The following is an 18,250-nucleotide window of genomic DNA, read 5'->3' as shown; positions in this document are numbered from 1 at the left end:
TAATTCTTTATTCTGCTAGGACCTTGCCTCGTGAATTGGTCTACAAATGCCTCGAATCTAGTCACAAATTATTCGATTCAGTCAATAAAATTTATTGGAATTAATTCCATAAACAAATACTAATTTTCCAACAAAATTGGAAATTTAGCTCAAAAATCGACAGTGGAGCCCACGTCTCGGAACCCGACAAAAGTTACGAAATATGTACGCGCGTCCAACCACGAGTCCAACCATATAAATTTTACCAAATTCCGACATCAACTCGACCTCCAAATCTGCAATTAAAGTCTATGAAAATTTCTACCATTTTCAATCCAATTCACTGATTTAGGGAAAAAAATAACAATGGATTCGGGTATTTTAACCAAAATTGAGTTAAGAATACTTATCCCGATATTTTCCTTCAAAATCTCCCAAAAATCGCCTCTCCCCGAGCTCCAAATCGTTAAAAATGAGTCCCATTTTCATATCTTAAACATTCTGTCCAGGTTCGCATTTGCGGATGAACAGTACATCCCATGAACAGTGTTTGCAATTGCGATAAATTGTTCACAATTACGAGCTACACAAAATCCTAAATCATCTCAAGCAATTGTGACAAATTATTTGCAATTGCGAGTGAACAGTAATCTTCAATGGAACAGTGTTCGCAATTGCGAATGAACAGTACCTCACCAGAAACCAGCAAACTCAAACTTCTCTGAAATAATCTGAACCCACCCTGAAACTCATCCGGAACCTTCCGGACACAAACCATATATGAATTTCAATCATAAAACACACTACGGACCTAGTCACGCACTCAAAATACTGAAAAGAGGTCGTCTTGACCCGATATTGACCATGGTCAAACTCCCAAATTTCTTAACTTTACTAGTCTCTCAATCAATGATCCAATAATACACCCAAGCCCCTCGGGACCCGTCAAATCATACCAACAAGTCCTAAAATATCATACGAACTTATGAAAAACTTCAAATCACGTCAAACAACGTTAGAATTAAGAATCATACTCCAATTCAAGCCTAATAAACTTTGAAACATCCAATTTCTATAAACGACGCCGGAACCTATCAAATCACGTCCGATTGACCTCAAATTTTGCACACAAGTCATAAATGATAAAATAGAGCTATAAAAATTTTCAGAACTGGATTCCGACCCCGATATCAAAAAGTCAACTCCCCGGTCAAACTTCCCAAAAATTTAATTTTTGCCATTTCAAGACAAATTTCACTATGGACTTCCAGATAGTTTTTCGGACACGATCCTAAGTCCAAAATCATCATACGGAGTTATTGGAATCATCAAAACTCTATTCCGGGGTCGTTTACCCATAAGTCGACATCCGGTCACTATTCTAACTTAAGGTTTAAACATTGGAACTAAGTATTCCAATTCATTCCAATACCTCATCGGACCTGAACCAATCACCCCGACGAGTCACATAACAACCGTAATGCATAAATCGAGTAGTAAGTGCGGAAACATGGTTGTGATACTCAAAACGAACGGTCGGGTCGTTACAGATCCAATGCATCTCCTTCCAAGTATATCGAAGCCATAACAACCTTGCATTCCTCAGAAGTTTGATAGTACTGGAAATACTTTTCTGCTTTTAAAATCCATCCTCTAAGATCTCCTCGTTCATACTTTGGATATTTCATCTTTATCTGTGAACGCCGAAAAATTTCTCGATGCCAAGTGTTGTTAACCTCACTCTCTTCTGGTATGTCTTTGGCCTTCCCTTTATTGTTGTGATCCACACTGTGTTGTGCTTTCAATGCAGCCACATCAGCGGCTAAAGCATCTATGGATTTCAGTTTCATTGCTATAGTCGTCAATTATTGGGAAATCGGGTCAAGAGTAGGAATGGTGGGTTCCATTGTGGGAAGCGTTGGTCCGTGTGTTCACCATGACAGATATTACTGCTCTAATATCAAACTGATGGTAACTAGAAGTAGATAATAGAATAAATAGAACAAAAAAATTAATATTATTGGCAATAGTTTGTGCAAGAATCTTAAACACAACTACACCAATAAAGTTGTCCGTACGGAGAGGACAATGCTCCAGAATAAAGTAGTTTTAATTTTGATAATGATACCTACACATTACAATATCTATTACTTATATAATGGGCTAATCATAACTACTACATAACCTATTAGGATAAAGATAAATAACTTCTAATAACCATAATAAAACTGCTAAACAAATAACTTCTAACTAATGGCTAGCCGACAGTTTCATTCTCAGAGTTGAGGCAAGGGGATCCCTATTCCTTTGATATTTATTTTAGCCATGGAATTTTCACATGTTGAAGGGTTAAAGGAAAATAAAGTGTTTCATCACCACCTAAAGTGTGCATAGATAAATATAATACAAATGGGATTTGCTAATTGAAAGAAAATAAAGAGTTTCATCACCACCTAAAGTGTGCAAAGATGATATAATACAACTGGGATTCGCTAATGATCTTTTGCTGTTTTGTTGGGTGAAGTGAGATCAGTGAGAATTCCTTTTGACTAAATTTTAGGAATTTAAAAATCAACTAAAGTTTAGTTATTAATTTTTTTAAAATTTGAATTCTGTAAGAATTCTGAAACAGATAAAACCCACAAAATTGTATATTTAATGTAAAAACATTATAACAATGAACCACGAAAATTTCTTATTATTTTTATCCAAATAGAAAGGTTTAAAGCACATCGGCCACCTTGACATGGTAATTGTTTTTTCCGACCTTGACATGATAATAGAATTCACCATTTTCTACTTCTGACACAATAGTCTTTAAGCACAATTTCACAATTTTTAAAAATTAAATTATGAAGCAATTTAAACTAGATCTCTTCAACTACGATTTAGTATTTTTCTTCCATCAATATAATATATGATTAAATCAACATACTAATTTATGTACGGGTCAATATTATTTCAATGTTTTCTAGAACATTGAACTTAAGATTGTACAGTGTTTTAAAAGAAAACAAATAAAAAACTCTTAAATATTTCAACTTTTAAGGTTATGTGTTCTTGCAAGTTTAAGTTATATACTGACGAAGATGATTGAGCACTTATGGAATAAAGTTTCTTTCTTTATTAAATAGCTAAATAGGATTAATAATGATCATTTAAGAAACTTAATTATACTTTTTTTAAAAAAAATTAGAACTAAATTACAAGTTTTAGTATATTATTTTGATAATTTTTTATAAATAATTTTTATTTGGACTATTGAGAAAGTTTTAGCATTCAGTGCTTTAAGTAAATTAAACATTAATTATCTTATATAATTATTTTCTTATTTGAACGATTTAACATTATTGTAATCCCTTTCATGTTACTATTAAATATATAAAACTTGGGATGAGCTAATATAAAAAGATTTGAATGAACAAAAAATAAATTAGTTCTTTTATGTCAAGGTCAAATAATTAAATCTAAAAATCGAATTCAATTATTTTTCAATTCAACGTATAATTAAAATTATTTGTAAGTTAACAAAACTCTTAGGATGCCTAAATTTGTTTGCATAAGAATAGTATTGATAGTTTTAAAAAATCAGAAAAATAGAAAAATTAACATGGAGGTTTTATAGATAAGCTTTTTCCACTAAATATATATATATATATATATATATATATATATATATATATATATATATATATATCAAGGAATAGAACACTTTCCTTAAAACAAAAAGAGTATATTAAGGGGAAATATCCTAAAAAGAATTCAAGGAAGAAGCAAAAATTCCACTAGGACATTTCTTTTCTGGGTAGTTTTACAACTGGGTATTTGAATTTCTTTTTATACATTAGAGCAAACAGTACTATATGAATACAACAAACAACAACAACAACAACCCAGTAAAATCTCACTAATAGGGTTTGAGGAAGGTAGTATGTGCGCAGACCTTACCCCTACCCCCGAAGGAGTAGAGTGGCTGTTTTCGAAAGACCCTCGGCTCAAGAAAACAAAAAGACAAAAGGACAAAAGGAGACAATATTAGTATCACCACAGCAATCATAGGAAAAATGAGAACACCATGAAATCCAGAAGAAAGATACAAAGCAAAAGCGATAACTAGTAAATAGGTCCTGCACTGAAAAGTGAAATAGTAAGACACAATATTACCACTAGCTATCTTAGACAAAAACCCTACCTGGCTAGTCCTACAATGGTACGAAGTAAGGCAAGACTCAACTACCTCCTAACCTACAACCCTAATACCCGACCTCCATATCATCCTATCAAGTGTCATGTCCTCGGAAATCTGGAGCCTCGCCATATCCTGCCTGATCACCTCTCCCTAATATTTCTTAGGCCTCCCTCTACCTCTTCTCGTGCCCTCCACAACCAGCCGCTCACACCTCCGGAGCATCTAGGCTTGTCCTCTGAATATGTCTAAACCATCTAAGCTTCGCTTCCCGCTTCTTGTCATCAATGGGAGCCACGTGCACATTCTCCCGAATATCATCATTCCTAATCTTATCTATCCTAGTGTTCCCTCACATCCACCTCAACATCCTCATTTCTGCAACTTTCATCTTCTGGATATGTGAGTTCTTAACGGGCCAACACTCAGCCCCATACATCATGGTCGGTCTAACTACCGCTTTATAGAACTTACCTTTGAGTATCGGTGGCACTCTTTTGTCATACAGAACTCCAGGTGCTAACCTTCACTTCATCCATCCTACCCTAATACGGTATGTGATATCCTCGTCGATCTCCCCTCCCCCCTGGATAACCGAACTAAGGTACTTGAAGCTACCTCTACTCGGGATGACCTGTCACGACCCGAAATTCCCACCTTCGGACCGTGATGGCGCCTAACATTTCACTTGCTAGGCAAGCCAACGTTAGAATAATATTATCAATTTTTAAAAGAATTTTTAAATTTATTAATAACAAAGAACAATTGCGGAAGTAAATTCTGAAATATAGTGAATAATCTATAAAAATAACAGTGTCTAAATACCATCCCAGAATTGGTGTCACAAGTGCATGAACTTCTAGAATAAATAAAAATAAAGGTCTGAATAAAATAAAGCTGTCTGAAAACAAACACACAGCTAAAGTAAAATAGACGGGGACTTCAGAACTACGGACGCTATGCAGTTATACCTCAAGTCTCCTCCGAGTAGCTGAAATCCGAGCAAGTCAATGGTACGCCGCTGGGACCAACTCCGAAATCTACACATGAAGTGCAGAATGTAGTATCAGTACAACCGACCCCATGTACTGATAAGTGCTGAGCCTAACCTCGACGAAGTAGTGACGAGGCTAAGGCGGGTCACTTACATTAACCTGTATGCAATATTAGTAACAACAACAAACAATAGAAAAAAATCAGATAACTCATGTATAATAATTGAAGCCAACTCAGCAGTCATAACCAATTATCATTTCCATCAATTTCCATTACAGCGTGCAACCCGCTCTCACAATATATTCACATTCAATCCTGTTGCAGCGTGCAACCCGCTCTCACAATATATTCATATTCAATTCTGTTGCAGCGTCAACCCGCTCACACGATATATTTATTTTCAATCCTCTCATATAATTATTTAATCAAGTATATATATTGACTTTTAAATAAATCTATTGTGGCGTGCAATCCGATCCCCCAAATATTGACTTTTAATAAGTCTATTACGGTGTGCAACACGATCCTCCAAAATGGACTTTTTAATAAGTCTGTTGCGGCGAGCAAACCTGATCCTCCAATATATCCATTTCAATCAATTTTGTTGTGACGTGCAACCTGATCCTCCAATATATCTATTTACCAATTCTTATAGAAGAAATTTCCCCAATAAATGCAACAATTAATATAAAATTATAAGACAACAAGCATACAATAATTATGATTTAATTATGAAACAAACAATGACAAATAGCAAATTATTATGGAAATCAGGGAGAAAATAGGCAGTTTAATATTTAATATGTTAAATGCCAAATAACAATTAAGACACATAATTCAAATAGCATGTAACAATTAATGCAGGAATTCAAGAATAAATATTTGACAAAGAATAGGAGAGAAATAATTATTATAATAATTAATTTATAATTTAAAACGATTTATGATTTTTCAAGTAATAATGCAAATAATTAATTTGATAACGTATAGACACTCGTCATTTCGCATATACATCGTTCACATGCATTTCACATAGCAAATAGTTTAAGGGTTCTATTCCCTCAAGTCAAGGTTAACCACGACACTTACCTCGCTTTGCAAATTCCAATCAATTACACGATCACAAATTTTTCTTTTAAATTTATCTCCAAAAGCTTCAAATCTATTCACAAACAATTTGATATACTCAATACGAATCATAGGAATTAATTCCATATGAATTTACTATTTTTTTCGGATAAAAATCCGAAATACATTTAAATATTCGATAGTGGGACCCACGTCTCAAATCTCGAAAAAAACTTACGAAATCCGAACACCCGTTCCGATACAAGTTCAACCATATAAAATTTATCCATTTCCGATGTCAAATGGACCTTCAAATCTTAAATTTTTATTTTTGAAAGATTTTATAAAAATTCCAATTTCTTCCATCTAAATCCGAAATAAATGATGAATATAGACTTAGATTTATGAAATACAATCACTATATGATAAAGAACACTTACCCAGTTCGAAATCGTGAAAAACTCCTTTTGAAATCGCCCCTAAACCGAGTTCCAATTGAGGGTTTGTGAAAAATGGGAAAAATCCCATTTTGGTTCTGTTTTAAGTCACAAGCGTCAGGCCTTCTTCGCATTCGCGAAGGGCCTGTCGCGTTCGCGATGAGTAGCAGCCCGTGGCTTTCACATTCGCGAGTCTTCCTTCACGTTCGAGAAGGCTTTTCCCCCCCTGGCCTTCGTGTTCGCATGTCAGTGCTCGCGCTCGTGTAGAAGGACGATTGACCCCTTCCCCAGGCCTCTAAAGCTTCGCGTTCGTGTTGAGCTGGTCGCGTTCGCGAAGGGTAAAGTCCCCATAGCTTCGCGTTCGCGAAGAAGGAAAATTTAGCCAGCCCAGTTTGCTCTTCGCGTTCGTGAGAGTACATTCGCGGACGCGATGAAGGAAATACCAGAAGCCTGAAGTTACAGAAAACTAGATTTTTCTAAGTTTAAAATCATTCTGTATCCTATCCGAAACTCACCCGAGCCCTCGGGGCTCCAAACCAAACATGCACACAAGTCTGAAAACATCATACGAACTTGCTTGCGTGATCAAATCACCAAAATAACACCTAGAACTTCGAATCGGACGCCAAATCAAAGGAAATTTTCAAGAAAATTTTAAAACTTATATTTTTACAACTGGACGTCCGAATCTCGTCAAATCAACTCCGATTCTCACCAAATTCGGCAGACAAGTCATAAATATTATAGTGGACCTATACCGGGCTTCGAAACCAAAATACGGACCCGGTGTCAATAAATCCAATATCGGTAACTTCTTAAAAATCTTTAAGCTTTCAACCTTTTAATGTTTCATCAAAATTCCATATCTCGGGCTAGGGACCTCGGAATTTGATTCCGGGCATACGCCCAAGTCCCAAATCATGATACGGACCTACCGAAACTATTAAAATACTTATCCGAGTCCGTTTACTCAAAATGTTGACCAAAGTCAACTCAGTTGAGTTTTAAAGCTCTATTTCACATTTTAATCCATTTTTCACAAGTCGAGGAATGATAATTAGTGCTTTTCAAGGTTTCAGAACACAGAATTACTTATTAAATTTAAAGATGACATTTTGAGTCATCATATTCTCCACCTCTAAAACAAACGTTCGTCCTCGAACGGAGTTAGAAAAAGTACCTGAGCTGGTGAATAAGTATGGATATTTACTCCGCATGTCCGACTCGGACTCCCAGGTAGATGCCTCTACCAGCTGACCTCTCCATTGCACCCGAACTGAAGGATAACTCTTAGACCTCAACTATCGGACCTGCCGGGCTAGAATAGCCACCGGCTCCTCCTCGTAAGTCAAATCTTTGTCCAATTGGACTGAGCTGAAATCTAATATATGGGACGGATCTCCATGATATTTTCGGAGCATAGGCATATGGAACACCGGATGAACCGCTGATAAACTAGGTGGTAATGCAAGCCTGTAGGCTACTTCACCCACCCTTTCAAGAATTTCAAAGGGTCCGATATACCTAGGGCTCAACTTGCCCTTCTTTCCGAACCTCATTACACCTTTCATAGGTGAAACCCGGAGCAATATTCTTTCTCCAACCATGAATGCAATATCACGAACTTTACGGTCGGCATAACTCTTTTGCCTAGACTGAGCTGTGCGAAGTCGATCCTGAATAATCTTGACCTTATCCAAGGCATCCTATACCAAATTGGTACCCAACAACCGAGCCTCTCCCGGTTCAAACCAACCAACTGGCGATCGGCATCGTCTTCCGTATAATGCCTCATATGGAGCCGTCTGAATGCTCGACTGGTAGCTGTTATTATAAGCAAACTCTGCAAGTGGCAAGAAATGATCCCAAGAACCTCCAAAGTCTATAACACAAACGCGAAGCATATCTTCCAATATCTGAATGGTGCGCTCTGACTGTCCGTCTATCTGTGGATGAAATGCTATACTCAACTCAACCCGCGTGCCTAACTCATATTGTACAGCCCTCCATAAATGTGAGGTAAACTGCGTACCTCGATCTGAAATAATAGACATGGGCACACCATGAAGGCGGACAATCTCACGAATGTAAATTTCAGCTAACCTCTTTGAAGAATAGGTAACTGCCATTGGAATGAAATGTGCTGACTTGGTCAACCTCTCCACAATGACCCAAACTGCATCAAATTTTCTCTGAGTCCGTGGGAGCCCAACAACAAAATCTATAGTGATACGCTCCCACTTCCACTCAAGAATTTCTAACTTCTGAAGCAAACCACCAGGTCTTTGATGCTCGTACTTAACTTGCTGACAATTCAGACACCGAGCTACATATGCAACTATATCCTTTTTCATTCTCCTCCACCAATAATGTTGCCGCAAATCTTGATACATTTTGGCGGTACCTGGATGAATAGAGTACCTGGAACTGTGTGCCTCTTCAAGAATTAATTCACGAAGCCCATCCATATTAGGCACACAAATACGACCTTGTATTCGCAGAACTCCATCTTCCCCCACAACAACATGTTTAGCATCACCGTCCCACACCGTGTCCTTAAGGATAAGTAAATGAGAATCATCATGCTGCCTCTCTCTGATACACTCATATAAAGAAGACCGAGCGACTGTGCAATCCAGAACCCGACTAGGTTCTGAAACATCTAACCTCACGAACTGATTAGCCAAAGTCTGAACATCTGCAGCTAATGGCCTCTCACCAATCGGAATATACGCAAGACTGCCCATACTCACAGCCTTTCTACTCAAAACATCGACCACCACATTAGCCTTTCCGGGGTGATACAAAATGGTGATATCATAGTCTTTCAACAACTCCAACCATCTTCTCAGCCTCAAATTAAGATCCTTTTGTTTGAAAAGATACTAAAGGCTACGATGATTAGTAAATACCTCACACGAGACACCGTAGAGGTAATGCTTCCAAATCTTCAGCGCATGAACAATGGCTGCCAATTCTAAGTCATGAACAGGATAATTATTCTCGTGAACTTTCAACTGCCGTGACGCATATGCAATTACCTTGCCATCTTGCATTAATACTGCACCAAGCCCAATGTGAGATGCGTCACAATATACCGTATACGATCCTGAACTTGTGGGTAATACCAATACTGGCATCGTAGTCAAAGCAGTCTTAAGCTTCTGAAAGCTCAACTCACACTCGTCTGACCATCTGAATGGGACACCTGTCTGGGTCAATATGGTCAATGGGCTTGCTATAGATAAAAACCCTTCCACGAACCGACGATAATAACCTGCTAAACCCAGGAAACTCCGGATTTCTGTAACTGAAGTAGGTCTAGGCCAATTCTGAACAGCCTCAATCTTCTTAGGATCCACCTTTATGCCTTCTGCCGATACAACATGCCCCAAAAAGGCAACTGAGTCTAACCAAAACTCACATTTTGAAATCTTGGCATATAACTGATTTTCTTCAAAGTGTGAAGCACACTTCGAAGATGATGCTCATGTTCCTCTCAACTGCTGGAGTAAATCAAGATATCATCAATGAATACAACCATAAAAGAATCCAAATAAGGCTTGATCACCCGATTCATCAAATTCATAAATGTTGCTGGGGCATTTGTCAACCCAAATGACATCACTAGGAATTTGTAATGCCCATACCGAGTCCGAAAAGTTATTTTAGGGACATCAGATGCCCTAATCTTCAACTGATGGTAACCAGACCTCAAATCGATCTTCGAAAATACCTTGGCACCCTGAAGCTGATCAAATAAGTCATCAATTCTTGGCAGCGGATATTTGTTTTTGATAGTGGCCTTGTTCAACTACCGATAATCTATACACATCCGCATAGAGCCAGGGCGAGACATTGGGTCTAATGAATCCCTGATCAAGCAAGTCTTGTAACTGCTCTTTCAATTCTTTCAACTCCGACGGGGCCATACGGTATGGTGGAATAGAAATAGGCTGAGTGCCCGGAGCCAAATCAATACAGAAGTCAATATCTCTGTCGGGTGGCATCCCCGGCAAATCTGCAGGAAATACTTCTGGAAATTCACGAACAACTGGTACTGAGTCCATAGAAGGAACATCCGCACTAGGATCGCAAATATAAGCCAAATAGGCTAGACACCCTTTCTCTACCTTATGCCGAGCTTTCATATAAGAAATAACCCTGCTGGCAGAATGACCAGGAGTTCCTTTCCACTCTAACCGAGGTAACCCCGGCATGGCTAGAGTCACTATCTTGGCATGACAATCCAATATAGCATGATAAGGTGACAGTCAATCCATACCCAAGATGATATCAAAATCTACCATATCAAGAAGTAGAAGATCCACACTAGTCTCAAGATTACCAATAGTAATCGCACACGAACGATAGACATGATCTACTACAACAAAGTCTCCCACCGATGTAGATACACACATAGAAGTACTCAGAGAATCACAAGGCACAACCAAAATGAAGCAAAATAGGAGGACACATAGGAATAAGTAGATCCTAGATCAAATAGAACTGAAGCATCTCTATGGCAAACTGGAATAATACATGTGATCATAGCATCAGATGACTCGGCCTCAGGCATAGCTGGAAAAGCATAAAATCGGGGTTTGGCCCCACCACTCTGAATTGCGTCCCTGGGATGGCCTCTAACTGGCTGGCCTCCACCTCTAACGGTCTGACCTCCACCTCTAATGGCCTGACCTCCACCTCTAGCTGCCTAACCCCTACCTCTAGCTGGCTGAGCAGGAGGTGAAGCAACCAGTGCCGGTATGATGGCACGAGAATCTTGCCGAGATCTGTTACTCGCCAATCTAGGGCAATACCTCCTGATGTGACCAATGTTTCCACACTCATAACACCCATCCCGATGTCGTGGCTGCTGAAGCTGATCCAAATGGGCCGGATAACCGATGTAGTAACTCTGGAGTGGTGATGCACTGATAGGAGCTGAATGTGCACTGAATGCTGGCTGCCCAGAGTAAGTCATAATAGGACCGTGACTCCCTGAAGAACTAGGAGATGCATGAAGTGCTGAATGAAACGGTCTGGGAGGATGACCCCTACCAAAATTACCCTTGCCTCCAGATGAAGCACCACTGAAATCACTGAACTGACGAGGCCTCTTATCAGACCTCTGCCAAGAACCATCTCGATCCTTCTCGCGACATTAGCAGCCGCCTGAAAAGAAATCTCACTTCCGGTCTCCTTGGCCATCTGAAGCCTGATAGGGTGAGTGAGTCCCTCAATAAACCTCCTCACTCTCTCTCTCCCTTGGTAGGTAGTAAAAAGAGAGCATGACGGGCCAAATTCACAAAACGGGACTCATACTGAGTAACAGTCATACTACCCTGCTATAGACGCTCAAATTGCTTGCAGAATTCCTCTTTCAGTGTGATAGGAAGGAACTTCTCCAGAAATAGCTGAGAGAACTGCTCCCAGGTAAGTACAGGCGATCCAACTGGTTTGGTCAATGTATAATCTCTCCACCATCTCTTGGCGAAACCCGTCATCTGAAATACAGCAAAATCAACCCCATTGGTCTCAACTATACCCATGTTCTGCAGCACCTCGTGGCAGCGTTCAAGATAATCCTGTGGGTCCTCAGAAGGTGTACCACTGAAGTGAACTGGAAAGAGCTTAGTAAACTTATCCAGTCTCAATAAGGCCTCAAAAGACATGGCGGGCCTATCACCAGTCTGTGCCGCAATAACTGGCTGAACTACCCCAACTGACGGGGCTGCTGGAGCCTGATTCTGGGGAGCCATCTGATCCGGAGTGGGAGTAATGGGAGTTTGTGCTCCTCCCCCATCCTGTGAGACGGCTGGTGCCACTGGAAATGTACCATTCTGGGCCACGGCCTCCATAAGACTTACCAAACGGACTAGAGCGTCCTGAAGTACTGGAGTGGCTATGAATCCTTCCGGGACCTGAACTGGTCCAACTGGTACATTCTGAACTGGAACCTCCTCCTGAAGGTCCACCTGAGGTTCTTCAGCAGGTGCAGCTGCTCGAGCTCTGGACTGAGCTCTACCTCGGCCTCTGCCTCGGCCTCTAGCACGATCTTGACCTCGACCTCTACCCCTGGCCATAGTTTCCACTGGGGGCTCTGGTCCCTGTCCATCAGTAGAGGTATTACGTGTTCTCACCATCTGCGGGAGAATAAGAGTAGAATGGTTCAATCATCGATGATAGAATAAAATCGCACGACAGAATAAGAAAAAAGTGATGTTGTTCCTAAACTTCATAGCCTCTGAGAGATAAGTACAGACGTCTCCGTACCGATCCTTCAGACTCTACTAAGTTTTCTCGTGACTCATGAGACCTATGTAACCTAGTGCTTGGGATGACCTGTCACGAACCGAAATTCCCATCTTCAGACCGTGATGGCGCCTAACATTTCACTTGCTAGGCAATCCAACGATAGAATAATATTATCAATTTTTTTAAAAATATTTAAATCTATTAATAACAAAGAACAATTGCGGAAGTAAATTCTGAAATATAGTGAATAATCCATAAAAATAACGGTGTCTAAATAACATCCCAGAATTGGTGTCACAAGTGCACGAGTTTCTAAAATAAATATAAATAAAGGTTTGAATAAAATAAAGCTGTCTGGAAATAAACACACAGCTAAAGTAAAATAGACGGGGATTTCAGAACTGCAGACATTGTGCAGTTATACCTCAAGTCTCCTCTGAGTAGCTGAAATCCGAGCAAGTCTATGGTACGCCACTGGGACCAACTCCGAAATCTGCACAAGAAGTGCAGAGTGGAGTATCAGTACAACCGACCTCATGTACTGGTAAGTGTTGAGCCTAACCTCGACGAAGTAATGACGAGGCTAAGGCGGGTCACTTACATTAACCTGTACGCAATATTAGTAACAACAACAAATAATAGAAATAAATCAGATAACTCATTTATAATAATTGAAGCCAAATCAGCAGTCATAACAAATTATCATTTCTATAAATTTCCGTTGCAGCGTGCAACCCGCTCTCACAATATATTCACATTCAGTTATGTCGCAACGTGCAACCCGCTCTCACAATATATTCATTTTCAATCCTCTCATATAATTATTTAATCAAGTATATATATTGACTTTTAAATAAGTCTATTGCGGCGTGCAATCCGATCCCCAAATATTGACTTTTAATAAGTCTATTGCGGCGTGCAACCCGATCCTCCAATATGGACTTTTTAATAAGTCTGTTGCGGCGTACAACCCGATCCTCCAATATATCCATTTCAATCAATTCTGTTGCGGCGTGCAACCCGATCCTCCAATATATCCATTTACCAATTCTTATAGAAGAAATTTTTCCAATAAATGCAACAATTAATATAAAATTATAAGACAACAAACATACAATAATTATGATTTAATTATGAAACAAACAATGACAAATAGCAAATTATTGTGGAAATCAGGGAGAAAATAGATAGTTTAATGTTTAATATGCTAAATGTCAAATAGCAATTAAGACACATAATTCAAATAGCATGTAACAATTAATGCAGGAATTCAAGAATTAATATTTGACAAAGAATAGGAGAGAAACAATTATTATAATAATTAATTCATGACTTAAAACGATTTATAATTTTTCAAGTAATTATGCAAATAATTAATTTGACGACGTATAGACACTCGTCACCTCGCCTATACGTCGTTCACATGCATTTCACATATCAAATAGTTTAAGGGTTCTATTCTCTCAAGTCAAGGTTAACCACAATACTTACCTTGCTTTGCAAATTCCAATCAATTATTCGACCACAGCTTTTCTTTTTAAATTTGTCTCCAAAAGCTTCAAATCTATTCACAAACAATTCGATATACTCAATACGAATCATAGGAATTAATTCCATATGAATTTACTAATTTTCCAGATAAAAATCTGAAATTCATTTAAATATTCAACAGTAGGATCCACGTCTTAAATCTCAGAAAAACTTACGAAATACGAACACCCGTTTCGATACGAGTTGAACCATACAAAATTTATCCAATTCCGATGTCAAATGGACCTTCAAATTTTAAATTTTTATTTTCGAGTTCGTCCCACTATAAGAAAGTTGCAAACATAGTGAATTTCAGCAAACGAAGAAGATGAGCCAGTTCTGAAGCATAGAGAATGTAGGGAACCGACACACCTTTTGCCTCCAGACATCTCCATAGAACTGCTCTGGGTACCTTATCATACGCGTTCTCTAGGTTAATAAACACCATGTGCAGATCCTTCTTCTTCTCTCTGTACAGTTTCACCAACCTTCTAACAAGGTGTATAGCTTCTGTAGTCGAACGACTCGGCATAAATCCGAATTAGTTGTCGGATACAGACACTGTCATCCTCATCCTCGCTTCAACCAACCGCTCCCACACTTTCATGGTATGACTCAGTAATTTGATACCACTCTAATTGTTACAATTCTGGATATCACCTTTGTTCTTATACAATGGAACCACCGTACTCCACCTCCACTCATCCGACATCCTCTTCGCCTTAAAAATAACATTAAAAAACCTAGTCAACCACTCCAAACCTGCTCTCCCCACACACTTCCAAAATTCCACCGGAATCTCGTCTAGCCCGGTCGCTCTGCCCCTGCTCATCTTACGCATAGCTCCTACTACCTCCTCGACCTCGATACGCCTGCAGTACCCAAAGTCACAGTGACTCTCGGAATGCTCCAATTCGCCTAGCACAATATCCCGATCCCCTTCTTCATTCAGAAGGTTATGAAAGTAAGTCTGCCATCTCTTTCTAATCTGGGCATCTTTCATCAATACTCTACCATCTTCGTCCTTGATGCACTCACTTGGTCCAAATCCCGAGCCTTTCTCTCTCTCAACATGGCCAGCCGGAATAACTTATTCTCCCCGTCTTTTTTCCCCAATTCCTCGTACATACGACCATAAGCCGCAGTCTTAGCCTCTGTGACCGCCAACTTAGCCTCCTTCCTAGCTACCTTATACCTCTCCATGCACGCTCGCCTCTCCTCCTATCCTATGCTCCGCACTAACTTCAGGTACGCTGCCTTCTTCTCTTCCACTTTACCTTGGCCCACTTCATTCCACCACAGTCTCTTTTGTGCCCACCAGACACGCCCATCGAGACCCCTAACACCTCTCTCGCAGCCTCGCTAATACAGTTTGTTATCGCTGACCACATAGTGCTCGCATCACCACTGCTCCTCCACGCTCCCATAGCCGACAACTGCCCCTCCAACTCTTGGGCTTTATCCTTAGTTAAGGATCCCCACCTAATTCTCGGTCTTCCTCGAGCAGACCTTTTTCCTCCTCTTTAACATAATACCAACGTCCATCACTAAGAGCCTATGCTGCGTCGCGAGTATCTCACCCGGAATCACCTTGCAATCCTTCAACAACCCTCTGTCACACCTCCTGAGGAGGAGATAGTCAATCTGAGTCTTTGCCTCCGCATTTTAAAAAGCAACCAAATGCCCCTCCCTCTTTGGAAAGCTAGAGTTTGCAATCACCAAGCCAAAAGCCTTAGCGAAGTCTAATAACGATGTATCTCCTCTGTTCCTCTCCCCAAAATCGAAGCCTCCATGCACCTCGCCATAACCACCTGTGGTCGACCCCATATGCCCATTGAAATCCCCTCCTATGAATAGCTTCTCAGTAGGCGAAACCTGGCGCACAATCTCATCTAACCCCTCCCAGAAGTGCCGTTTAACCTCCTCATCTAGGCCCGCATGCGGCGCATAGGCGCTAATGATGTTTAGGGTGCACTCTCCAACCACCAACTTAATAATCATCAATCTATCATGCACTCGTCTAACCTCAACCATAGACTCTCTAAGTTCCTTATCCACCAAGATGCCCACTTCATTCTTACCTTTCTGGACTCTTGAGTACCAAAGTTTATACCCGCATGCGTTCTTCGCCCTCGACCCTACCCACCTTGTCTCCTGGACACACGCTATATTGACTCTCCTCTTCTGGAGGATCTTCGCCAAGCCTATAGACTTACCCGTCAATGTACCTACGTTCCATGACCCAATTCTCAACCTACAGACACCCTTGTTCCCTTTACCTCCCTTGCCTCCCGCCCCCACCCCCTGTTTCCCCCAAGGACATGATCTCACTCGACCATCCCAGACCACAGCCACTATACCTACGACAAAGTAAGGGGAATCACTATCACACACAAGGCAACATACCAAACCAGAAGAAGACAAATTGCAACAATAGACACACTAATACGATGAATAAACTAATACGAACTAAGATGGCAGCAAATTAACTAACACAACAAAGGGAAACTGGAAAACGAGAGGTACCAACTCCCGTGAGTAGAACCTTGGAATTGTCTTGGTATATACGACGATGTTGAGGCCACCTAGCACGTTCGCGTCCAACTCCCGCCGCCCCCTGTTGACACTCGCCCGGGTTGTTCTTCAATGTTTACACACACACGTCCCTTTCGCCGTTAATAGACACAGGCCCTGACTTGAAATACACACAAAACACCACGAAGTCGAACAAAGGGGGAGAGGGGTTGTCACCGCTACCACTGGTGAGGCCCCACCCATAGCAAAGGAGCGCAAAAAAGGATGAAATAAAACCTTAAGTTGATTTAAAAACAGTCAATTCAAAATAATCACAAGAAAAATGACTAACCCGAAAAGATACAAGCTTTATGTATATATCAAAACAGATGAGGCATTAGAAAATTTAAGTGAACCAAATGGAGAATAATAAACTGTACAAAGAGTGACTGGAAGAAATAGTTGACTGAGAGTTGAATTTTTGGTTATAGAGAAAGGGAATTTGAACTCTAAAGGAGCCGTTTTAACTCAGAATGCAAGAAGCTACGCACAGAATGTGACTCGTTTTTCACCGGAAATGTCAACCGCCAATTAAGAAAAAAAGATAATAACTTGGATCTGAACAAAGACACAACAGATTCTAAAATCTTTATCCCCTTTTTCAACAGGAACAAGATACACTTGAACAAGTGTTATCTAAGACACACAGATCTAAAAAAATAAACAAAATAAACAAATAAACAATATATTCAAATCTCTAACTCTTATATCTGAAGAAAAATTGAATAAACAAAATAAACAAATAAACACTATATTCAAATCTCTAACTCTTAGACGAAGAAAAATTGAAACTTTGAAGCACACTTTTTTTGTTTATTAAGGAAGATGATGACAAAACACTGTATATTATAGCGGCACCAAACAAACCAAAGCAGATTATAATTCAAAGTATTCGGAAATGTATTATTAAGATTTAAGAGACAACAAGGAGAGAACAATTAATAAGAAGATGAAAAAGAGATAAAATCAGATCAGTTAAGCAAACTTTTGAAACTAATAAACTTAATTAGCATCAGTGACAAACAAAGAGAAAGAAGGTGAACCTGTCCAAATATTATTACACACATTTGCATGTGAAGACACACAGAGAAAAAAGGTACTGATTTGATTACATAAAGATTCGATTTGTAGAAGAGATCTGAAGATTGTAAGCAAGAAAATCCAACTGGGTTTTGCGTGAGAGCACAAGATGAACCAAAAATAAAAAAAATAGAAGTACGAA

Source organism: Nicotiana tomentosiformis, chromosome 3 (genome assembly GCF_000390325.3).
Source record: "Nicotiana tomentosiformis chromosome 3, ASM39032v3, whole genome shotgun sequence".
In the NCBI taxonomy this organism is placed as follows: Eukaryota; Viridiplantae; Streptophyta; class Magnoliopsida; order Solanales; family Solanaceae; genus Nicotiana; species Nicotiana tomentosiformis.
The sequence above is the reverse complement of the archived record's forward strand: the minus strand, read 5'-3'. Positions refer to the sequence as shown.